The 25,952-nt window shown below is 42.9% G+C and overlaps 1 protein-coding gene across 2 annotated transcripts in view; it reads left to right on the top strand.

Annotated features, from left to right (window-relative positions):
• Positions 1-25,952, top strand: part of LOC135920485 (chymotrypsinogen A-like) — a 234,800-nt gene that overhangs the window by 29,143 nt on the left and 179,705 nt on the right. The window lies entirely within an intron of this gene.

Raw genomic sequence — 25,952 nt, 5'->3', positions numbered from 1 at the left:
ATTTGATGCTGAGGAAAGAAACACAAGTGGAGACAGGAATGTCGTGTCCATTCAGAGTTATGGTCGGAGAGCAAAGTAAATGTTTCTGTGACGACTTAAATAACATGAATTGTGTTTTCGTAGGGTTTATAACTAGAAAATTGGCGTTACACCATTCAGTAATTTTTGACGGATCACTGTTTAGTCTCAAAGTTAGCGAAAGTAATGATTTATCCGAGAGGGCAACAGTCGTATCGTCTGCGTATAATATAGGTAAGACATATTTAAGGCATTCAGGTAAATCTTTTATATATATGGAAAATAATAGTGGACCTAAAATCGAGCCCTGAGGTACTCCTTGGTTAATAATTTTGCTTTCAGAGAAAACCCCGCCTGCGTACACTGTCAATTCACGATTAAATAGACAACTTTTTAGTAAATTAGGAGCTGGACCAGGAATGCCAACAGACTCCAGTTTAGTAAACAGAACTTTGTGGTTTATTGTATCAAAGGCTTTAGCAAAGTCTAAAAAGACCGAGCCAACAAAGTATCCGAGATCAAGTGAATGATGTGGAACATAATCACGTAATGCCTGCAAAGCCAAGTTAGTCAAGCTTCCTGAACGAAAACCGAACTGACAGGGTTTCAGCAAGCTAAATTTGTTAAGATAAATGTTAATACGACGAAGTATTAATTTTTCTACAACTTTACCAATTCAAGGTACAATACATATAGGACGATAGTTCGCGACTTGAGCTGTGTCACCTTTTTTATGAAGAGGAATGACTTTAGCTTTTTTTTAGGCTTCTAGGGAATATACCGGTTTTGAACATAAGGTTAATTAAGTTACTGAGAGCATCAGAAATAGTCGGAGCAAGAAGCTTTAAATGAAATGCGGAAATTGTATCAAAACCAAGACTTGTGTCCTTTAAGTTGTAAATCTCAGTAAGGACTTCTTCAGAAGAAAAAGATTTGGCGCATCGGCTCGTACGATAAACAGAAGGAACATGGGTAGTATTATAAACTTCATAAAGTGATTACTGAACGCACGAGCAATGCTGGGCGGGTGAGTGATATGCACATTATTGTAAATTACTTTTTCAATGGAACTGCCAGAATGCGGTGCATTCAAAAACTCGTTGATAAGTTGCCATTGTTTTTCTGGGTGAAACTTATTTTCCATAAATTCATTTTCGTAATATTGCCTTTTTGATTTCTTCGACAAATTACTCAACATGTTGCAATATTTCTTATAGCGTAATGCTAAATTAACATTGAAAGGCTGTTTTTTAGTCTTCCTATACATGTTTTCTTTTTTTCTCATGCTCACAAGTAGCCCATTAGTGATCCAAGGATTGTGCGGAAATTCAATTTTTTTTTTGCACCTAACAGTGACAGTGTTAACATGAACAGCTTTTAAAAGTATAGAGGAAAATAACTAAAGCACTTCTTCTAGATTTAGTTTGGTAGCTATAACTGTCCAGTCAATTTTGTCAATTGCATCAACAAAATTTATATTATCCAGACGAGACGTAACATAACAGGGATCTGACCTGGGAAGCTTAGATTTGAAAGTGACGAATACAGGGTAATGGTCTGATATGTCTATGTCAATTACACCACACTGGTGAAGGCGAAATATTAGTGAGGGCATGGTCTAAGAGGGAGCTGCTTCCTTGAGTGGAAATCCTTGTGGCTGAAGTTATTATTAGCTCAAGCCCAAAGCCAGAAAAACAGTCCGAATGAGCGCATACAGTACTATTGTAGACATTGAGCAAGTCACTTATATCACCTACAATTAGGACAGGCTTGTTTTCACTGGTAATTGTTTGAAGAACTAAGCTAAGATGACGTAGGAAATCGGGTATGGAAGAAGATGGAGAACGGTAAATACAGCCAATAATTCCGCCACAATAATTTGGAAAAAACAATTGAGGCAACGGCTTCGATCCAAACAGTTTCGCAGTGAACTAGATCTATAGAAAGGTCCAGTCTACGTTTATATTTTATGTGGGGTGCGACTAAAATGGCGCTACCACCATGTTGATATGCAACACGGTCACAATACTCAGCCTGATAGGCATGCACCCCGTATAAATTGCTATCAGCCGGGCCAAGCCATGTCTCAGTTATGCAGATGAATTAAAAAGTGTGGGAAAGAGAGCCGATGAATGAAGATGTGTTATGATGATTCTTACGCAAACTTCGCGTGGAACAATGAACAACCAGCAGATTTAAGCAGTGTTGTAGCTTCAGAAGGTAAAAACAAAGACATGTTTGAGGGAATGACTGAATGACTAAAACACAGACTAATCGCAAATCAGCTTAAGTGATGACGCTGAGGTCAGACTCAGAGCTTATGAAGAACATTTTGCTATTTTCAGTCTTCCGTGCTTTAATCTGACAGTTGTCTGTCGAAAGGAACTGCCACTTATGGTGCTTCTTTAGGCTTTCATATACTATATGGCCAGGTCGGTCGTGCAAGTGTGCTCTGCCGGAAGAATGGTATATACCTCCAGCTCCCGATTATGCGAGCCCCTCGACGTCGTCCGCAGCTTGCGCAAGTCCCACACAACTACGCAGACTGTAACAACCAAAGAGACCATCCGCGTGACCGACTTCCTGCGTTATCAATATTGACACGTGTACTTGTTTATCTTTTCGGGGTGACCGCTTCTCATCATCATCATCATCACCATCATCATCATTATCAGCCTGGTTACGCCCACTGCAGGGCAAAGGCCTCTCCCATATTTCTCCAACAACCCCGGTCATGTACTAATTGTGGCCATGCCGTCTCTGCAAACTTCTTAATCTCATCCGCCCACCTAACTTTCTGCCGCCCCCTGCTACGCTTCCCTTCCCTTGGAATCCAGTCCGTAACCCTTAATGACCATCGGTTATCTTCCCTCCTCATTACATGTCCTGCCTATGCCCATTTCTTTTTCTTGATTTCAACTAAGATGTCATTAACTCGCGTTTGTTCCCTCACCCAATCTGCTCTTTTCTTATCCCTTAACGTTACACCTATCATTCTTCTTTCCATAGCTCGTTGCGTCGTCCTCAATTTTAGTAGAACCCTTTTCGTAAGCCTCCAGGTTTCTGCCCCGTAGGTGAATACTGGTAAGACACAGCTATTATACACTTTTCTCTTGAGGGATAATGGCAACCTGCTGTTCATGATCTGAGAATGCCTGCCAAACGCACCCCAGCCCATTCTTATTCTTCTTATTATTTCCGTCTCATGATCCGGATCCGCAGTCACTACCTGCCCTAAGTAGATGTATTCCCTTACGACTTCCAGTGCCTCACTGCCTATTGTAAACTGCTGTTCTCTTCCGAGACTGTTAAACATTACTTTAGTTTTCTGCAGATTAATTTTCAGACCCACTCTTCTGCTTTGCCTCTCCAGGTCAGTGAGCATGCATTGCAGTTGGTCCCCTGAGTTACTAAGGAAGGCAATATCATCAGTGAATCGCAAGTTACTAAGGTATTCTCCATTAACTTTTATCCCCATTTCTTCCCAATCCAGGTCTCTGAATACCTCCTGTAAACACGCTATGAATAGAATTGGAGAGATCGCATCTCCCTGCCTGACGCCTTTCTTTATTGGGATTTTGTTGCTTTCTTTATGGAGGACTACGGTGGCTGTGGAGCCGCTATAGATATTTTTCAGTATTTTTACATATGGCTCGTCTACACCCTGATCCCGTAATGCCTCCATGACTGCTGAGGTTTCGACAGAATCAAATGCTTTCTCGTAATCAATGAAAGCTATATATAAGGGTTGGTTATATTCCGCACATTTCTCTATCACCTGATTGATAGTGTGAATATGATCTATTGTTGAGTAGCCTTTACGGAATCCTGCCTGGTCCTTTGCTTGACAGAAGTCTCAGGTGTTCCTGATTGTATTTGCGATTACCTTAGTAAATAATTTGTAGGCAACGGACAGTAAGCTGATCGGTCTATAATTTTTCAAGTCTTTGGCGTCCCCTTTCTTATGGATTAGGATTATGTTAGCGTTTTTCCAGATTCCGGTACGCTCGACGTCATGAGGCATTGCGTATACAGGGTGGCCAGTTTCTCTAGAGCAATCTGCCCCCCATCCTTCAGTAAATCTGCTGTTACCTGATCCTCCCCAGCTGCCTTCCCCCTTTGCATATCTCCCAAGGCTTTCTTTACTTCTTCCGGCGTTACCTGTGGGATTTCGAATTCCTCTACACTATTTTCACTTTCATTATTATCGTGGATGGCACTGGTACTGTATAAATCTCCTTAGAACTCCTCAGCCACTTGTACTATCTCATCCATATTAGTAATGATATTGCCGGCTTTGTCTCTTAACGCATACATCTGATTCTTGCCAATTCCTAGTTTCTTCACTGTTTTTAGGCTTCCTCCGTTCCTGAGAGCATGTTCAATTCTATCCATATTATACTTCCTTATGTCAGCTGTCCTACGCTTGTTGATTAACTTCGAAAGTTCTGCCAGTTCTATTCTAGCTGTAGGGTTAGAGGCTTTCATACATTGGCGTTTCTTGATTAGATCTTTCGTCTCCTTCGATAGTTTACTGGTATCCTGCCTAACGGAGTTACCACCGACTTCTATTGCATACTCCTTAATGATGTCCACAAGATTGTCGTTCATTGCTTCAACACTAAAGTCCTCTTCCTGAGTTAAAGCTGAATACCTGTTCTGAAGCTTGATCTGGAATTCCTCTATTTTCCCTCTTACCGCTAACTCATTGATCGGCTTCTTAGGTAGCAGTTTCTTCCGTTCCCTTCTCAGGTCTAGGCTAATTCGAGTTCTTACCATCCTGTGGTCACTGCAGCGCACCTTGCCGAGCACGTCCACATCTTGTATGATGCCAGGGTTAGCGCAGAGTATGAAGTCTATTACATTTCTAGTCTCGCCGTTCGGGCCCCTCCACGTCCACTTTCGGCTATCCCGCTTGCGGAAGAAGGTATTCATTATCCTCATATTATTCTGTTCCGCAAAGTCTACTAATAACTCCCCCCTGATATTCCTAGTGCCTATGCCATATTCCCCCACTGCCTTGTCTCCAGCCTGCTTTTTGCCTACCTTGGCATTAAAGTCACCCATTAGTATAGTGTATTTAGTTTTCACTCTACCCATCGCCGATTGCACGTCTTCATAGAAGCTTTCGACTTCCTGGTCATCTTGACTGGATGTAGGGGCGTAGACCTGCACAATCTTCGTTTTGTACCTCTTATTAAGTTTCACAACAAGACCTGCCACCCTCTCGTTAATGCTATAGAATTCCTGTATGTTACCAGCTATATTCTTATTAATCAGGAATCCGACGCCTAGTTCCCTTCTGTCTGCTAAGCCCCGGTAGCACAGGACGTGCCCACTTTTTAGCACTGTATATGCTTTTTCTGTCCTCCTAACTTCACTGAGCTCTTTATATCCCATTTAATGCCCTCTAATTCCTCCAAGAGCACTGCTAGACTCCCTCACTAGATAACGTTCTAGCGTTACACGTTGCCAGGTTCATATTCCAATGGCGGCCTGTCCGGAGCCAGTGATTCTTAGCACCCTCTGCAGCGTCGCAGGTCTGACCGCCGCCGTGGTCAGTTGCTTCGCAGCTGCTGGGGACTGAGGGCCGGGGTTTGATTGTGTTGTTCATATAGGAGGTTGTGGCCAAGTACTGCACCAGGGTGGGCAATCCTGCTCTGGTGAGGGAGTGCGTTACCGGTTCTGGTCACCGGGATCTCAGGCCACACTCCAGGCCTGTTTATGCAATTTTATCAACACGCGAATTTTTTTTGTTTAATGCGGTGGAAAATTGCCGGCACCGGGATTCGAACCACGGACCTCTTGCACGCGAGGCGGGTGTTCTACCTCTACGCCACCGCTGCACCTCTGACCGCTTGTCCCCGCCTAACAAATGTTATCGCACAGCTCAGGACGCGCCTGCATGTATCGGAAATTTCTGAAATGTTATCGATGGTTCCATATGTCGTCTGTCACCGAACCTTGTGTAATCTGATTGCATGTATGTGTGACGCGAATAGTGTAGAACTTTTTGGAAGACACGCGGCTCCCAGCGATTACTCTGGAACATTCGACGACTGACGTATAAAAATCGACGCGCTTGAGCCACTCACCAGATTTTCGTCGATGGCCGACTGTGTTCGCCGCTGTCGTTGAGTTTTGAGTGTAGCCTGTTTTTGTGGGCACAGGTTCGCCCAATTAAGTTAGTTTCGCCATTCACAGTTTTGTTACTGTGTCTTCAACCATCACTACCACGTGACAATATAGTGTCATTTAGTGTCATTAAGAACGTCCTCAAACGGTACATCCTCCCCGACGACTACCGCCAACTGCTTATGACATGGAACCAGAACTGAGTCCGTGATTGAACGGCCTGTCACTAATGAACACAGTTCAATACTACGCACGCTGCTCGCTCTTCACCTACGTGTTAAGCGAATTCGAAGAGCGTAGGTTTGGGCATGTTGGTATTCCATAACATTTAGGTTTTTAGCGCACAAAGAAGGGACTAGAGTCACAGGCACGACGTATACGCAGCGCTAACTTCCAACAATTGTTTTATCCTACGAAGCGGTACACACATATATAGGTAACAGACAACAGCAGCATACGCTTGCGCATATGTACTGGTTTCTAATCAAATGAGACAGCAACGAGACATGTGTAATGGGCCTCTCTAAGTTGGTTAAGAGGGGCATCGCGAAGCCAACCCTAATGAATGCGCTTTGCCCCTCATGTCCTCACAAGTGTTTGTCCAGTTTTCTGGCGCAAGTGGATCGCCTGAAACAGGCCGGTTTTTCGCAGCATATTAACACAGCTGTGACCGAAGGTTTCCTTAAGACCGCAAAACGCGGGCGACAGGTTGAGCGGTGTACTTCACCGGAAAATGCGGGAGTGAAGCGGAAACGCGCAATAGTACCGTACATCCACGATATCTCGCACAGACTGAAGAAGATTGGCAATAATGCAAATGTAAGCGTCATCTTTTCAGCGCCAATCAAGCTGTCCAACTTGTGCAAGGCCAGCTACTGTGGTTATGAGAAGCCCAGTTGCCGTACAAATCAAAAGGAAGGCTATGTTCTTTGTGCCAAAAATACCGTGTATCAACTGCCCCTGTCGTGGGGCAAAAGATATATCGGCCAAAGGGGAAGGTGCGTAAATGATAGGTTGCCTGAACACGCAAATAATCTGCGAACTGGAGGAGTGGGGCATCGGGCTTTTCACTGCAGAAAGCATGGGTGCAGTCCCATTTATAATCAGTGCACTGTGATAGGAAGAAGCCCAACACAAACAACACGTGAGATTATTAAAGGGGCGAAGATCGCTAGGTTGAGAAACGCTTTTGTTATCGCGCCTTCAATCGGTCTTTCAAAAAAGAATTCGATTTTTTAAACGTATCACAGAGGGTGGCTTGATGGAGGCGGCAGTTTAATCTTGCAATTGCAAAAAAAAATGGCTATGCATGGTCGCTTTTTCATCTTCTATATCATCTTCGCTTTCCATTACACATGTCTCGTTGCTGTCTCATTTTATTAGAAATCAGTGCATATGCGCAAGCGTATGCTGCTGTAGTCTGTTACCTATATATATGTGTACCGTTTCGTAGAATAAAACAATTGTTGGAAATTAGCACTGTGTCCGCGTCGTACCTCTGGCTCTCGTCCCTTTTTGGGCGCTAAAAATCTAAAAGCGAATGCGCTCGCGCATTATTTTTAGACGTATCAAAAGCTTTTGATTTCGTGAATCATGATGTTCTACTTTGCGAACTTCATAGCTATGATGTCCGAGGGCCTTTCTTATCTATCCTTGGGCATTATTTGCATGGTCGAACTCAAGTTGTAGTAATCGAAATATTAAAAGTAGGCCCGCAAAGTTGTCCAGTGGAGTTCGTTAGAGATTCATTGTAGCAGTGCTTTTATTTAACTTATATGTTAACGATCTCACTTTCAATTATTCATTGCCGAGTTTTTCAGTACGCTGACGACACGCTTCTAGTATCCCGTAGCAAGGTTTGAGTACGGGCTAGTTGGTATTCCATATTATCAAGCGTCACTTACAGCTCATACATAGACGGAGGACAAAAAAGTCGTGCTAATTATGATCAAGCCGTAGCCGACTTACAAACTGACGCTGTAAACGTCATGACTTGGTACCATAATTTAATTTCTATGAATCCAAGTAAAACTACACTCGTATGTTTTCCACAATCCCTTGATACATATTCGTGTCTTCATTCCTTTGTTTCTTCATTGCCTTCAGAGTTATAATTGCGCCTGCTCTCCATTCCATGCTTTTCAAGTGTCCAATATCTGGGTGTTCATTTTGATTCCAGCATGTCTTGGCATGCTCATTTGGCTAACGTTTGTGAACGGCTGCGCAAGGCAGCGTGTGTGCTATACTCTATCAAAGCGTTATGCCCAATTTGTATGAGGAAAATGATAGCTCATGCATTAGGATGCAGTGTGCTGCGCTATCGAATTTGTTCTTTTTACTTTTGTTCAGTGTTTTGGCATAATGAGGTTGATTACTTGCTAAAATCTATAATTCGTGCCGTGATGTATGATGCTCGAATTCCCAACAATTCTAGTCTGTTTCTTGGCATTTTTTTTGCCTTCGTTCAGGTTGTTATTCAAAAAAAACTCGTTCTTACGTACCTGTGGAATAATGAATTTTGCCTCCCATATATTCCTGCTCGAACATTGCGTCCCCGAGATCATTTCATTTTGCCCAGAGTGCGGGCTAGATATGGGGAACGTGTTCGCGCTTTCTATGTGCCAAGTGCTCTGAGTGACCTCCCAATTATTCTGTTCTCTTTAGGCAGTAGGAAAGACGTAAAGTCTGTTATCTTTGTTTTGTATGCTTGATTATATTGCTTTTCTTCCTGCTTAGTCCAGTTATTTTTGTGATGAACCGACAGTGGTGTATGCTCTGACTGGTCCCTTGCTGCCGGGCACTGCCCGACAAGTCATCTGTTGGCTTGGACAGGCCCATATTTGTACCTTTAAATCAACAAATAAAGAATCAAGCCAAGTTAAATTCGAATCAAGCCAAGTTAATTAATGATTCATTAGTGGTTGAATTACGGTGTGTTAGAAGGATTAAATTTGATTAAGGTGGATTATGGTGTATTAAGGAAGATTAAGGTGGATGAAGGAAGATTACGATGGTTTAGGGTGGATAAGGGTGTATGAAGGAGGATTAAGGTGCATAAATAAGGGTTAAGGTGTATTTTATATTCATTTATTTATCATACCTTCTGGGCCAGAGGCATTGTATAGGGGAGTGGTACAAATAATATGTGCAGAGATTATTAGCGCAGAGATTATTATGGCGCAGAATAGCGCAGAGAATATTATGGACAAAACATAATGCTATAATACAAGAAGTTCCTTTCTGTACAATGTTAGTTCCTGTGTCACAAAACCTGGTTATACAATGTTAGCTAAAGTTTCAGGCAAAAAGGCTGTTATCAGTAGTATTTACGATATCAGCGGGAAGGTGGTTCCAATCTATACATGTGCGAAAGAAAAAGACTGGTAAATATGCTTTCTGGGGCATAGATAGGTCGCAACTTTATGACAGTAATCAACACGCTGTGATACATAATGGGGCCTTGTAAAGAATTGCGTGTGCAGTGTAGAACGATGTTGAATCCCATGAAAGGGTGCTAGACCTGCAATTCTACGTCGCACAGAAAGCAAAGGAAGAGTACGATTATGTTTCATAGAAGAAATTTCATTTTCATTTCATTTATTTGTTGTATGAAACATACAGATGTCTCAGGTTTAGAGTGAATGATCACAGTTCTATTATTTATTTATTTATTTATTTATTTATTTATTTATTATTACCCTCAGGGCTTACAAGAAGCATTATAGAGGGGAGAGGCATTAGAATATCAGTACATATAAAATATATACAAGGAGAAGTGAAGAACAGTTATACCGCAAATAATATACAGCAACAAATACAATAGCGCAGCAATAAAGCAACAATAATAACAATAAAGCAACAAACAAGCAAATAAGCAACAATAAAGCGCTAAAGTAAAAAAGCAAAAACAAACACTTAAAAATCAAGTAACAAGAATATCAAAAAAATTACCGACGATTACGTTACCTCCTAATGCGAAATTTGAGCGCAGCAAATAAGCTGTTTCATCTTTTCGATAGATTGAGGCAAAGAAATCGAGCAACACATGTATGCGCTATCACATAATTTTTTTTTATTTTTCACACGTATTCCTTTAACAAAGACTCCACTAACAGTTCTTGACAGTCATGAAGGAAGCTTTGTGGTCGGAGAAATAGACTGATATATGTTCGACTTGGTACACCAATGCTTGATTCTCAAAGACGAGATCTATACAAGTGCCTCGCGAGGTTGTCACAGCCGTGGGACGCGTTACGAGCGAGAGGAACGGGATGTTCTCCCGCATAAGTGTTAGGAAATTGCTGTTTGTCTTTATGTCAACATTAAAGTCCCCCACTACTAACATCGGTGTGGATCGATGGACGGTTAATGCGAGTTGCAGGAAGTGCACGACGTCTTTCGTGAGTGCGGTAGCGGACTCACGAAAGCGGTATCAGTCGGTCGCTGCTAGCGCTGGGGGGATGAAAGGGGGGCGGAGCTGGTTACGAGGCCGACGACAACGCCGACGACGACGCGAAACCCAGGAACGGACGCCAAAGAGCCATTTGTGTAGCCAGCCCTCCTCCACAGTCTCTCCTCCTCCCTTCCATCATCCTCCCTCGCCCGGAGAGCCGACAGCGCGCATGCGCGGCGGCGGAGCAGATTCGTCGGCGAGCTGGTTACGAGGCCGACAACGCCGACGACGACGCGAAACCCAGGAACGGACGCCAAAGAGCTGCGCTCTAAAACGAAAACATGGAATAATAGCAATGAAAGAAAACGATAGCAATAGGTGACAACGTGATAGTGACGCAGTTTTGAAGTAGGCTTATAATTCGTTTGACAGTGCTCTGCGAAAACGGTCTGTATCAGTGATAGCGACTAGTGACGCAGGCTGGTGGTTCCACTCAAGACATGTTCTCGGCAAGAATGAGTGTGTGTAGGTGACTGTGCGCTGCGCAGGTACATGAACTTTGAAGCGATGATGGATACGTGCGGAGACATAAGATGCTGGTGTAATGTACCGGGACTTGAGCTCATGCTTATGATCCTAAATTTTATGAAAGAGCGAAGGACGAGATAATTTTCTTCGGGAAGAGAGAAGGGGAATGTCAAGAGCAAGTTTCATGTTAGTAACGCTAGAAGTACGGTGATAATTGTTAAGAATGAAACAGACCGGTCGATTTTGGACACTTTCAAGGATATTTATTAGAGTAGCATGCCCAGGGTCTCACATCGAGCATGCGTACTCGAGGTTAGGCCTGACATAAGTGACGTAGAGTTGTTGTTTTAGTTTCGGTGGAGCTAAAGAAAAGTTACGTCTGAGATAGCCTAGCATGCGGTTGGCTTTCGACGTGATGTATTCGATGTGTCTTTTCCATGAAAGATTGTTAGCAATATACACACCGAGATATTTCTAAAAAAGTACTGGGTCAAGGGGAGTATCATTAAGTATGTAGGCGGGGCAGGCTGACTGGGTACGGGAAATTTTCATTGTTTTGCATTTAGAAGTGTTTAGTTCCATTAGCGAAAGCTTGCACCATGCTGCAGTGTTACTGAGATCATCCTGGAGTGTTAAAGTATCGTTAGTGCTTTCAATCTTGCGGTATATAACACAGTCGTCAGCAAATAGACAAATGGAACTTGCAGTTTGGTTAGGAAGATCATTGATATAAATTAAGAAAAGTAAGGGTGCCAAAACAGAGCCTTGAGGTACCCCTGAACCGACCGGAACTTCAGGAGAATCATTATCATTAATGCTTACATATTGTGTACGGTTAGAAAGGAAGTCTCGAATCCAGTTGAAGACCAGGGGATCAATATTTAGCTGGCCGAGTTTTAGTAGGAGTAAGTGGTGGTTAACTCTGTCGAAGGCTTTTGCAAAATCTAAAAATATACAGTCTACTATAAAGCCAGCGTCTAGGAAAGTATGGAGATCGCTACAAAATGTTAATAACTGCGTTTCGCATGAGAAGGACTTACGGAACCCATGTTGACTGTTATGAAAAAACTGGTTTGAACTTCGAACTGAGATCACTCGAACTGAGATCAATCGAACTGAGTTATTCTGAACAAGTTATAAAGCCGTTTTCAGGTTATCTTGACCAGGATCCCATACAGAAGTAGCGTATTCTAATTTAGGGCGTATAAGAGTTTTATAGAGTAGGTGTTTTAGGTTAGCAGGTGAGCTAGCGAAGTTCCGACACAAGTAGCCTAACATACGGTTAACGTTGTTAATAACGTATTCGGTGTCAATCGACCATGACAAGTTCATAGTTACATGTACACCTAAGTACTTGTAAAAGTCAACTATTTCTGAAGCAGCGCTGTTTAAGCGTTAAGTGGCATGTTGGTGGTAAACACGGGGTACATGTAGTGCTTTGCATTTGTTAATATTTAGTTTTATTAAGCACGAGTTACACCTGCTAGATTTTGCGTCAAGGTCGAGCTGCAACATGTTAACGTCGATTTCTTTGGTGATTTCGCGAAAAATAACAGTCATCAGCGAACAAGTGTACGTTAGAAAACAGTGCAGCAGGAGGGTCGTTAATATATATGAGAAAAAGGAGAGGGCCCAGAACTGAACCTTGGAGCACCCCAGAATGTACATCGCTGAAAGAATTAGAATCAATAACTGTAACAAACTGAGTGCGCTTTGATAGAAAGAGCTTAATCCACGTGATAAGGTTAGGATCTAGATTTAGTTTATTTAATTTGTACAAGAGAGGTCTGTTACGATCATCGCCAAACGCTTTAGCGAAATCTAAAAATATACAGTCGGCAAAAGAAGAACGATCCAAAATTTGATGCAGCTCGTGAGTGAATGAAGCCCGTTGTGTTTCACATGAGAAAGAAAGCCGTGCTGAGCTGGGATGAAAAATGAATTGTTCTCGAGGAGTTTACCAATGTTGAAAAAAAGTTATATGTTCAAGTTGTTTACAACCCGTACTAGTCAACGAAATGGGACGGTGATTATTTGGTGAATTTTTGTTACCTGACTTATGTAGGGGGAATGACTTTCCCAATTGTCCATTCTTTAGGTAGTGTTGACGTATCTAGGGACTACTGAAAAGCTTTGTAAGAACAAGTGAGTTAACAGCATTCGTACCTTTTAGGAATTTTGTGTTATTTGAGTCATAGCCGGGAGAAGAGTTAATATCGAGATAATTAATTAGCTTTAGGACAGCAGATGTTACAACAATAATTGGAGGCATTTGTATATAGTCATGTTCACGTGTGGCAGGTAGAACACTTTTACACTTGGTGGAAAAGTTTTGACGAAGGTGTCGTTTAGAGAGTAGCACATTGCTCGCGTGGAAGAAGGGACCCCGAAGAGTCGTCCAAGGCGATGTAGTCACTAGATTGATAGTTCGCTAAAATTTTTAACGTCGATTTGTTAGCATTGATGGAAGAGTGGTAGACAAACATTTATGCGTAGCAACAGTTACTGCAGGTATGTAAGCACCCAATCTTAATTTGTAAGTAGCCTACCTCGATTCGGCAGGTGAACTTTTAACCAAGCGGAAAAAAACTTCTTTCGGTTTGCAAGCCGCTTCATATGGGGCCATACCAGGGCGTTTGTGGATTTCAAACAATTTTGGCAGTCGGTATATGTTTGTTGGTTAGTTGGTTCACCTTAGGAACGAACAAGTTCCAGTTTCTTTGGACTAAACGGTTGTCAAAATCAGGGAGGGCGTCATCTAGAAATTAGGTTTATTTTCCGTTACTTGCATCAAAGTTGGCGTTTTTGTAATCGTGTATAATCTTCCGCTCTTTAGTGGCTTTCGGACTACTTGAGTTGAAAGCGAAATGAAGAAGACAATGATCGCTTATGCCAGGTAAATGTGTGATTGAAGGTATCAGATCATGATGAGAGGTTAGAATTAAGTCAAGCGTATTTGCTACATTGGCGAAAGAGCAGAACATGCGTCTACAAACTCCTTTGCTTGTTGGGAAAAAGGTTACAGTGAGGGTTGGTCATTGGCGAGGGTTAGCGAGGGTAGAAGTTGCCGAGGACTACTATAGATGATGAAGGAAATCGATTGCGTACGTGGTAAATAGTGTCATGAAATTCACTGACAAATAAAGATGACGTATAGGGCGGGCGGTAGAACACACCGATTATTATTGTTTGATAACCAAGGGTAATGGAAGCCCAGAAAGCTTCCAGGGCCCCGATGACGCTGATGGAGGTGTTTCTTTTTATACAGTGAAGAGAACACCGCATCCTTTGTGCGCAGTGCGATCGCAACGGTATAAAATGTAGTTCTGTGCGCAATGAAAAAGTTCAACGCCACTGAAATCAGGTGGCAACCATGTTTCGGTTAAAGCAACGATTTGGGCATCGCATGAGTCTATCGCGGATGATAAGGGGTCGTATCAAGAATGCTGCGAACGTTGGTAAACAGGACCGATGTCGGAGGATCTGATGAGGGTATACACAACTACTACCCCTCGCGTTTTCGTACAATGATACACGTGTCGCATGCGTGGATGATTGTCAGTGTTGATTCTGTTGTCGCGATGTGTCACGAATTCCGGAACGGAGGCAGTGGTAGTGTTAAATAATAACACTTATCATTCAGATACAGCTTCTCGTGACGAAGCTTGAAAGGTTCAGAAGGAGAAGCCTGTCTTTCTCAAATCGAAAAGCTTCTTTCTAGCGATGCGTGTAGCAGGTGAAAAGTCTTCGCTTATAGTCGTGCCTTTTCACTTCATTTCATTTATTAATAGTGTTAGTCCATTTCTTGGGACGTTACAGGGTGGAAAATGTTTGTTGCAATGCAGAAAATGCATTGGCAATCATAGCGTTGTAGACATGTAGATACAAAATAAAATTAATGTGCACAACCTGCGGCTCACAACAGAATACAAATGTGGTAGTAGAAGTACACACAGTAACATCAATATTTCCAAGTAGGTGAAATTCGCTACAAACGATCTGTCGTGGTTAATTTGGCAGGTCAAGGTAAAGATATATAGATTTTTCAAACAAACTGACAGAGTCTGTTTGCGTTATGTGCTATGGCAGCGAGTTCCATTCTTCAATTGTTCATGGGAAGAATGAATAGTTGAATGTGTTGATCCGAACTTGGAGGGGTGTAACTTGTTGGTTGTGTAACTTGTTGTTCCTCAATGTTCGGGCCGAGCGCTGCGTTATGTACAGTCCGGTGTTTATGTTAAAGAAGTTACCCCGCAAAAGATAGATGAATTTAAGTCTAGCAACTCTTCTCCGCTCTAGCAGCTGAGATTATTTAAGTTCTGACAACATCCCTGAGACTGAATCCATGGACTTATATCTAGACAGAATTAATCTAGCCGCCCTTCTTTGTACTTTTTCAATCCTTGCTATCTGGTTTTTCCTGTAGGGGTTCCATACGATACAGCCGTATTCCAAAGTTGGCCTTAAAGGTGTCAAATAGGCGGTTAGTTTCGCTGTCGTGGTTGCCTGCCCTAGTTTCCGGCGCAAGTCGAGATTTTTCTCTCGGCTGCACTACATATATACGTTATGAATGCGCCTATCCGAATTTAAATTTTCACTTATCGTTTTGCCTAGATACTTGAAGTAGCTTGCTTTCTGTAATCTGTGTCCTTCAATTTCGTATTCAAACGAAAGAATATTTTCATTTTGTTTGTTATTCTTATAAAAGACGTTTTGCTATGATTTATTTTCATTTTCCATTTTGTGCACTAGTCATGGACACTACTTAATGCCATGCTTGACATAATTTGATCTTCTTTGGGTGTTATATGTGAGTAAAGCAGGCAATCGTCTGCGAATAACCGAACCTTAACACCCGGGGAAACTGTCTCTGCAATATCGTTGATATAACACATAAATAAGACGGGACCGAGCATGGAGCCCTGGGGAACACCTGATAAAGCACTCAGAATGCCGGATTTCGCGCTGTTGATTTCCACATACTGCGCTACATTTTTAAGATACGATTTAATCCAAGCGACAATAGTACTAATTATTCCGGAATTCTTTAGTTTCCTTATAAGTTTTATGTGTGGAACCCGATCGAATGCTTTCGACATACCAAGACCAATCGCCTCTACCTGATTTTTACGTTGATTGCTTTTGCTAGCTCGTGAACTGTTTTTACTAGCTAGGTGATCGTTGACAATTTGCGTCTAAAGCCATGTTGATTAGGATTAAGCAGATTTTCGACCTCAAGGTAATCAAATAAACTTGGCGATATTATATGCTCTAGTATTTTTCAGCATGTGGACGTGATTGAAATTGGCCTGTAGTTTTCAACACAATGTTTATTACTGGTTTTGTGAACAGGTATTACTTTCGCTCTTAACCAGCCGGAGGGCAATTTTCGTTTGTCCAATTTTCGCTGAACTGGTGCTGCATCGAAAGAAGCCTTTCTTTGGTTTTAAAACAGCTGAACTGTATCATTGTTGGTTGACATTTATTTGGTGCTAAATGACCAATTCGGTGTGCTCACTCGATGGGATTGGCAGAAAAGCATTCAAGAATTGCGGTAAAAGGTGCAACTATTTTCTGTTCGCTTTCTTGCCAAGTTTCTTTGGCATCCGGTGGACCATAAATGATTAAATTGTCATGACGTGGCCGGTCTTCTGGTTCATTCAGTCGAGATTCTAACAGTTCATTTCTAGTAGTGACCTCTTCAAGTGATCTTTGCATTGTTACGAGTTGTTCCGTGTGCCGGTCTAGTGTTTTTTTTTTCTTCAAGCACTTGTAGTCTTTTGTTCATTTCACTAATTTTAAGATCTATGCTTTTCTGTCCGTTCTTGACCGTCTTATTATCTGCAGAAAATTCAGCTTGGAATCTCATATTTAATAAAGTCAAAGAGAACCTGCATTTGCTCAGCGGGGTCATTAGGGAGGGAATCACTTTCTAAAAGGGATTCGGAACGAGTATGAGGTCCAGGGCTAGTCTCAATGTCACCGGAGCATAATAGTATAAAAGTCATAGAGAAGCATTCACATAACATCTCACGCAATACCCGTGGGCATGGGAACAGTAGCAGACCCAGGGAATTCGACCGTTTAGCGTTTAATGATAATTGTGCACCAACCTGCATCACGAAAAGGAAACGATTAAGAGCCATGCCGGTAGCGCTGTTTATTTATTTTTTTTAATTTTTTTTTTCAAGTACTGTTGGCCGTCTTGGCCGTAACAGGGTGGGTACAGCTGGGTTGCACATAGCGTAAAAAAATGTAAACACTATACAAACGTAAATTGGACATGAAGCAATGAATGTTGGAAATACAATGCCAAACAAATAATGAAATACAAAAACAATAGTTTGGCTAAGAAATACATGTTTCTAACATTGTGACAGTGATATTGGAAGCAGCATGAAAGAAAGACTATTGTATGTATTTCTAGAATAGTGTGACAATGTTTGCACGGCACCACTAAGATTAAATTTCATAAAAGATTTTTAACGTGTTTCCTCAAAGATTTCAATGCTACTCGACTACAAAACAGACGCCAGCAAACTGTTCCATTCCTTAATCGTTCGCGGAAAAAATGAATAAGCGTACTTGTCCAGATATGCTTTTGGAATTGAGAACATGCAATGATTGCTTGATCTGACGTTTCTAGCCTGCCTGGGAGCAAGATAGGACGTGGTTTCAATATTGAAGTGGCCTTTCGACAACAAAAAAAGAAATTTAAGTCTAGCTAACTTCCGCCGTTGAGCCAGTGGAGGCAAATCAAGCAACCGAAGCATTTCGGAAACACAGTCAGTACGATAATACCGGGAAAGAATGAACCTTGCAGATTTTCTCTGTATCTTCTCAATGCGGTTTATAATTCCGGATTGAAACGGATCCCAAATGACACTGGCATACTCTAACGTTGGTCTAATGTAAGTTAAATATGCAAGTAGTTTGACGGGTGTCGTTGCTAGTTTTATTTTCGGCGAAGGAACCTTAACTTTTTTTCTGCAGCTCCACAAATTCTGTCTATGTGTGATTTCCAACTGAAGTCTTTCGAAATTGTTAAACCTAGGTATTTTATCGTTTCAGCTTCGGTAAGAATTGTTGAGTTCATCTCATAATTACACTCAATAACATGCTTTGTTTTGTTTGTAACTCTGAGCATGACTGATTTAGATTCGTTAATTTTCATTTTATTTTTTGCGGCCAAGACTTCTACAGCTTTAAGGGCTTGACTAAGTGACGCCTGATCGCTTTGGTTATTGATTTCACGATATTATAAACGATCGTCTGCAAATAACCGGATGGTTATGTCGCTACTTATGTTATGAGCAATATCATTTATGTAAACTAGAAAAAGAAGTGGTCCTAAAACAGATCCCTGTGGAACGCCTCAGGTTATTTTTAATTGGTTAGATTTGTTACCATTTATTTCAACGTATTGTGTCCGATCTGTAAGATATGAGCGGATCCACTTAACAACATCATAATTTATATTCATTTCCATCAGTTTTTAATTAATTCATTATGTATAACCAGATCGAAAGCCTTCGAGTAATCTAAAATATAGCGTCGACCTGCTTTCTATTGTTCAAGGAAGCTGAAAAATCGCTGATCGTTATCGTTTCTATCAACTGTGTAGCAGTCGAAAGGTGCTGTCTAAACCCGTGCTGGTTAGGAAAAAAAGCTTTCTTGTCTTCAAGGTAGGTGTAGATTGACTTTGAAACTATGTGTTCAAGTAGCTTGCAGCATACACACGTGAGTGAAATTGGCCGATAGTTTCCAATATGTTGCCTTTCACCAGACTTGTGAACCGGAACCACTTTTGCGACCAGCCAATCATCTGGGACCCGTTTTTGTTTCAGCGAAGAACTAAAAATGATCTCTAGATAGTGAGCTACCCATTCCGCATATCTGCGCAGAAAGGCATTTGGTATGCCGTCTGGACCTACAGATTTCTTATCGTTAATTTTAAGCAAAAGAGCTACAATGAATTCATGCGAAACCTGACCATTAGGCATTTGTGATGTGTACGGGGATTCTAGAGAGAGGGGAGAAAGACCATCTGTAGAAGGGTCAGTAAAGACAGATTGAAAAAAATCATTAAAACATACTGCCATACGCGAGGTTTCCGACACAGGTTCGTCATTAGCGACAATGACACTTGGACCATCGTTATTATGCGACAAATGGCGCCAAAAACGGTGCGGATCGTGCTTCATAAAATTAGGTAATGTCTAGTCATAGTAATTTGTTTTAGCAGCAGCCATATTTGTGCGCAATATAGAGCTTAGCGCCGAAATTGTATTATGATCTTTGTTTGACTTCTGTCTCTCACGGTTAATTTTCCGCTTTAAATGTATAATTTCGCGGGTTATCCACGGGTTCCGTTTATTTATTCTCTTCTTCCGAGTTGGCACAAATCTGTTTACGCAGTAAGAAACAATATCTTTAAACGCAATCCACATCGCATTGACGTCATCCATTGAAGTGAATTCATCAAAACACAGCGAAAGATGATCAATAATGCTTGTGTCATCGGCTCTATCGAAGCACAGAACATGCGTAGTACTACCAGCCTTCGGGTGTACAGCGGTAGACTTTATCTCCACATAAACTAGCTTATATATATATATATATATATGATCCGAGAGGCTGGTTTCAACCGATACGTCGTAGTCTTCAAATGGCCCGTCTAGGAACACCAAGTCTAACACAGATCTTGATTTCCCAACTACGCGTGTGCACTCATGAACTACCTGTTGTAAATCCTTACTGAAAGCTATTTCAAGAAGTAGTTCACAATGGGCATCTTCACGAGGCTGAGCGCTAAGCGTGTACCAATCAATCCCTGGTAAGTTGAAATCACCAGCAATGATTATGCGGCAGCTGCGCTTTTTAAGGCTTTCTAAGTAAAGTTGCATATCTTCAAGATAGGAAATGGGTGATTTAGGCGGTCTATAAACAGTTCCAGGAATTATCCTTGTTTTATCTAGCTTAATTTCACACCATATGCTCTCATGTGTTGGAATGCCAGTAATTTGCACACAGTCAATATCGGCCTTGAATACAATAGCAACTCCGCCCCCACGAGCATCGCGGTCTCTTCGTATGATTTTGTAATTAGGTGGTACGAGCTCTTGGTCTTGTATTTCGGGCCGCAGCCATGTTTCGGTTATTGCAAGCACATGGGGATCGTAATTAGCCAGGATATATTCTAAGTGTCCAATTTTGTTTACTAAACTTCTAGCGTTCAAATTGATCATGTGGAAGGCATTCGAATCACATTTTGTGTTCCGTCAGTCACCCGTACCAGCAGTAGGGCGTCTGTTAGGATACGGAACCTTCACACGGCTGCGCTTTGATTGATCCCACGTGTACACGTCAGAGTTTGTCGTAATTCAAGCGCACGCGATGCCCGTCCTCCCTTTCTTGTTTCGCGGCATCCCACAGCATTTTACGCTTCGCCAGCGTTTCTGTTGAAAAATCATCAGAAATGGAGACGCCGCTGCCCTTCAGCTTTCTGCATTGCTTGTAAATTTTAGCTTTTTCGCTAGAGTCGTACAACCTGAGAATTACAGGTCGAGGCCGGGCGCTCTTTTTTTCTATCCGATGTATTCGTTCCACGGTACTCAAGTTGACGCCAAGTTTTTCTTCGAATACACCTTCTAACACTTTCGTTTCAAGGTCAGTTACGGATTCCTTCACGCCTTCTGGTATTCCAAATATCACTAGATTATTCCGCCTACTTCTCTCCTCAAAGCTGTCCATTCTTTCCTGCTGCTGCCGAAATGTACTCTCTAACTTTTTTACTGTTTTAGACAGTTGAGCAATTGTACTCGCCTGTTCTTTAAATATTTTAAGACTGTTTTCAACCACCTTCAGCCGCTTGCTCAAGCTGTCTAGATCTGATTGTATTGCCTTTTGGCCATCGCACAATTCCTTTAACATCACCTTCGTTTCTGGCCCAGGATTCATTTCTACGTCGCCAGATAGCAACAGACATAAAGATGCAAAGCCGGAAAAAATCACTTCTGGGCACGGCAGCACAACAGCAAAACGATTATCATTCTTGTAGCCATAAAAATTGTAATAACTAACCGATCCAAGCAACAGAAGGCGGTTAGGCGACATTGCATACGCTGTGCCGCCGTGCCCATTGAAGCCGTAGTTTGACAGTGGCCGATTTATAGTGCCGGACGTGATTCCCGTCTCTTGCCGGTGGTCTCCGTGTCCGAGGGTAAAGTTGATAGGACGGTCCAGTTGAATGCCGGTACGGTCCAAAGGTCCGATGGCGCACTGGTTCCACGCATGCAGCTGGTATGATGCGGCGATCAGCATCACCTGTTCAAGCAACAGAAGGCGGTTAGGCGACATTGCATACGCTGTGCCGCCGTGCCCATTGAAGCCGTAGTTTGACAGTGGCCGATTTACAGTGGCCGACAGTGGCCGATTGACAGTGGCCGATTTTGACAGTGGTCTTTGCACTCGCGTCTCTTAGGCGATACCTAAAAACACCTTGGGTTTTTAGAATAAGCTTTGATCTGCACTTCCACACGCACATGAGTGGGCGACGATTATTATTTGTTTTTTTCCCGGATACAGGGAATGCGCGGGGGGTGTTCACATGATCGAGCACGCTTGCGGTTCATATCGACATCTAGGCGAAGGAAGGGACTCTTCGCTTTAATAGCGAATGTGTTAAAACCACCTTTGTGCGGTTTTGTTCAGTGAGGAAACCCTTTCCATTGATTTAACACGACCCGGAATCATTGCATCAATGCGCTTTGACTACGAAGGTTGAACAATCAATCATGATTGTGGCCATGATGTAGTAATGCAGAGAATATTCTGCAGGCAGTAATGTTTAGCAGTGCAACGTATTTCACCCTAATCCACCTTCATCCTCATTCAGCGACTTTAATCCTCATTTATCCAACATAACCCTTCGTTTACTGTAATCCACCATAGTCCTCCTTAATGCGTCTTAATGCGCCTTCTTCCTCCCTAATCCACCTACATCGACCCTAATTCTTCATAAACCTTAATCCTCTTTAATACACCTTAATCTGTCTTATTACACTCACTAATCAATAATTTAACTTTGCTAATTAGTACGAATCTCTAATACACGGCTGGACATGCTTTAGTTCGCTTCCGGCCTTCCTTAGGTCCCGCGATATTTTCTGTACCACGCAGCGCGACCTTGAAACAGGGATCAGAGTGATGTGCCACAAGCAACACTAGCTCAGACGCATAAAGTGAATGATTTCATCATGTGGCAGGATAATCATCTGGAGCAGAGGAGCTCCTTTTACATCGCCATACGCCGTTCATACGGCTTTAAGAAAAAAATAAGCTCCTCACAAATGTTGCATACAGCATTATCGATGCTGTTATCAGCATTTCCAAAAATTTCCATCACAAGGGTGCGCAACTGGCCCGAAATAACGCGCCTCCACGGAATTATGTGGCCCGCGTCCGCGGGAGCCCAGGGGGAAAAATTGAAAGACGCTTAAGCTTCGCCTTCAAGAGTGGAAAGTGACAGCGTTCCCGTCGACCCGCCAAGAGGTGTAAGACAATGCGCTACGGCACAGCGATCACTTACGAGGCACCCCACATCGGATTTTGCCAATCACGCGGTGAGTGTCTAGCAACGCAGCGTTCGCGCGGCAACGAAACGTGCGCCTGAGCGAACGAAACGAACCAAAGAACTCGGTGTCTCGGAGGGGAAACGATCTACGCCAGCCAAACGTCGTGATCGGCACGGGCAGAGAGATAGATAGTAATCTAAAGAAAAGAACGGCGCTTGATTCTGCAACCGGGAGCACGGCGAAGAGTCGTCAGGGGAGAGGGAGTCCGGGCCGCGACGCGCCTCGCACCGGTCCCCGCACAGCCCCAATGCTAAAGCCCCTTGATACTGAAAGTAGCGCCATTCTGTGAACTTTGCCGCCGCGCCGCCAACCCTCGCACATCCTCCACGCCCACCTCTCCACTCAGCGCTTTTCTGACCGATGATTGGCCGCTCCGGCCGGCTCCAGCCATCGCCTTGGAAACGCGCGCGAAAGCGTCGGTTTGCTTGTGTTGTTGTTTTTCTTCGGCGCCATGGGCAGGCCGTGTTCCTCTGTCACGGGTCGAGCTTTATTCAGCTAATTCGAACTCTGCATTTCGCACCGCGTTATGCCCGGTTGCTGCGCATTTCAGTGCACAAGCCGGCGGGAAAATGGCTTCGTGTTTTTCACGATTCCTCGAGGGAAGAACAACATCAGTCGTAGAAAAAAGCGGATTCACAACATCGGACGTAAGGACATCACTCCGACGAATCACACCGTCCTCTGCGAAGTACTGTGCATTGATTGGTGCATAAACTAGTCTGTATACTAGAAACTTCTTGCGAGCTCGTCAAGAGGCTGACAATCTTGCTTAATTCGCTCATCATTGTGTGTCGTTTCGAATGTTATCCTTTCCACTTGATGGCATTGCTGTGTGTTGCGCCTATTATAGCATTACAGCCGCCTTAATTTCCGAGACTCGGTGTGGGTTTCCCGCTGAAATGTTTCCATCACGTACGTAATTTTTTTTCCAGTACATACACGTGCTTCTAACGGTGGCGCAGAATAGGAAGCATGTCGATTTTCGTATCGTGTAAGGCAGACTATCTCCCGTGTGCCCCAGAGCTTTACTGGGGTCGAAAAAAACATTGCCGTTAGGCGCTATATACGGCTGCGTGATTTAGAAGTTCCTTAGCGCGCGTACACGTGACCTCAAATAATAATTTAGGCTTATCAGTTTGGTTTATTTGATCACTAAAAACCCTGAAACCCTTCTTTATCACGCGTCTCACGCGTCTTTTCGAGTGGGCTTGAATAAATTAAGCAGCCGAGTATTAGCTACGCTTTAAAACTTGATTGAAGCGAAAGTCTCCACGAGGTGCATTGGAATTAACTTTATAGCGTTTTGGGAATTTTTCTGTGTGAGTATATTTGTAGTTGAAAAAAACTGGCAAAACCCTGCCGCCCTCTCAGATCTATGGTAATGGCTGCGGCTGGCAGCTTTTCCAGCTCTTACGAAACAGCTTTATTGGCAAATTCCAAAAGGAATGACATCTGGGAGAGTCATTAATGTCACAGATTGGAAGAATAATGTGCAAAGGAGGACCAAAACTTCGCGCAAATAAGCTTTGAGCATCTTCTTGCCTTCTATGGATCTTTAGAGCGATGAAGGCCTTCGTATGACCGCCGCGACTGTGAAAGTCTACCGCGATTCCGAGGTCTAGCGGCACGTGAGAAGCGAGTCAGCAGAGATGCCTTTTAAGGCTGACTTTCATCCGCCATAGGTCAAATCTTTACAATTTATATTTAGTTATGCTATCAAAATAACGTCAGATTCTTAAGCTGTGTGTTTCTAAAATAGTACGAATTGTTTCCTTGAAACCGACCCAGTCACAGAATGGCTAAATCCTTTCTTATCGTCCTTTACAGCGCTGAATATTGCATCATCACGGGCGTCTGAGGGACTAATTGAATGCATTCGATGGGCTACACTGAATAAGCCACAGAGACAGCATCACCTTCCCATCTCTTAATCTAGTCGTCCGTTGCCGTCAGCAATCATTCATAAATTTCAAGCCAACCCTTGGCTACGCTCACTTCTACAGTAGTCAATAAAAATATATCTCTCTTGAGAGCACGAAAAACTAGAAAAAAATTGTTCTCTTTCAAGCAGGAATGAAATTTCTGTAGCCCAGGTATTAAATGTGCGGCATATGCTTTACACCGAGGCCCCAAGCCTTTTAGGACTGAACCCCTCCCGCCCTGCCCCTCCCCCCCCAAAAAAGATCCATAATCACGTTAAAGCAAATTTCGCATCATTTTTGCGGCCACTGTCCTGCTTCTGAAGCTTCACGCACGCAATGACGTCCAACTAAATTACGCAGTCTCTGCCTGGCTCGACTGCAAAAAGATATACCAGCAAAACTTGTTGTTGGGCTAGTTGGTGCATTACTGAAGTACTATAGCGCCAAACAGACGACACAGGAAGAAGAGACACGGAGGAGCGCTCGTCCGTGTCTCTTCTTCCTGTGTCGTCTGTTTGGCGCTATAGTACTTCTGCAAAAAGATAGTGTCATAAAAGTACTTCCACGAAAATGCAGTGCTAGTTGAAATTGCATTTAACGGAGCGTCACTGTGTCGAAAAATATTAAAGAATGTAAACATTTAAATTAAATGCTGTGCTAATTAAAGCTCTGCCCTGTTGAAGTGACCAGTATAAAGATATCAAAGCCAATGTGGGTTATATACAGTACGCTGCGATTGTTAATTCATGCCGCAAACGCGCACGTTTAGCGCTTTCATTGCTCAAACGAGAAGGTGATAAATGTAGGTCATGGTAGAGTCAAGCACATTGCATCCCTTTCTAGTGCTTTCGTTTAATAATAGAGCGAGAAAAAAGAAACCGAAGTTAGGTGCGATCACGGGGGCCAGCTAATGCATCGGGCCGGCGAGCGCGCGATGGCCTTCGAAGCTTGCCGTGCGCAGCACCGGCGGGCGAGGAGAATCGAGGAGGAAAGAGCGGGAGTGGAGGAGAGTGTCGCTACTTTCAGTATCAGAAGGTTTTACCCATAGAGTTTCTCACTACATTACCTAGAGGGAAATCTGGCGCTGCTGCGCTGTGGTATGCATGGGAATGCCGGTATATTGTGGATTCGGATTGGCATCGTTCTCGTAGAGACAGGACACCTCGAAGACGCGCTTGGCAAGTACTGTTCCGTCTGTCACAATGATTCATATTCTACTAAAAGAGCACGTAAAAAGTTGTTTTGGCTTTATTATTACGCGAAAACATGTTTTGTTTAACTAGGAGAACTTGTTATTGTGTGTACGACTACATGTTACGT

Source organism: Dermacentor albipictus, unplaced genomic scaffold, assembly GCF_038994185.2.
Source record: "Dermacentor albipictus isolate Rhodes 1998 colony unplaced genomic scaffold, USDA_Dalb.pri_finalv2 scaffold_16, whole genome shotgun sequence".
NCBI classification, from domain to species: Eukaryota; Metazoa; Arthropoda; class Arachnida; order Ixodida; family Ixodidae; genus Dermacentor; species Dermacentor albipictus.
This window is presented reverse-complemented; position numbering and strand designations above follow the sequence as displayed.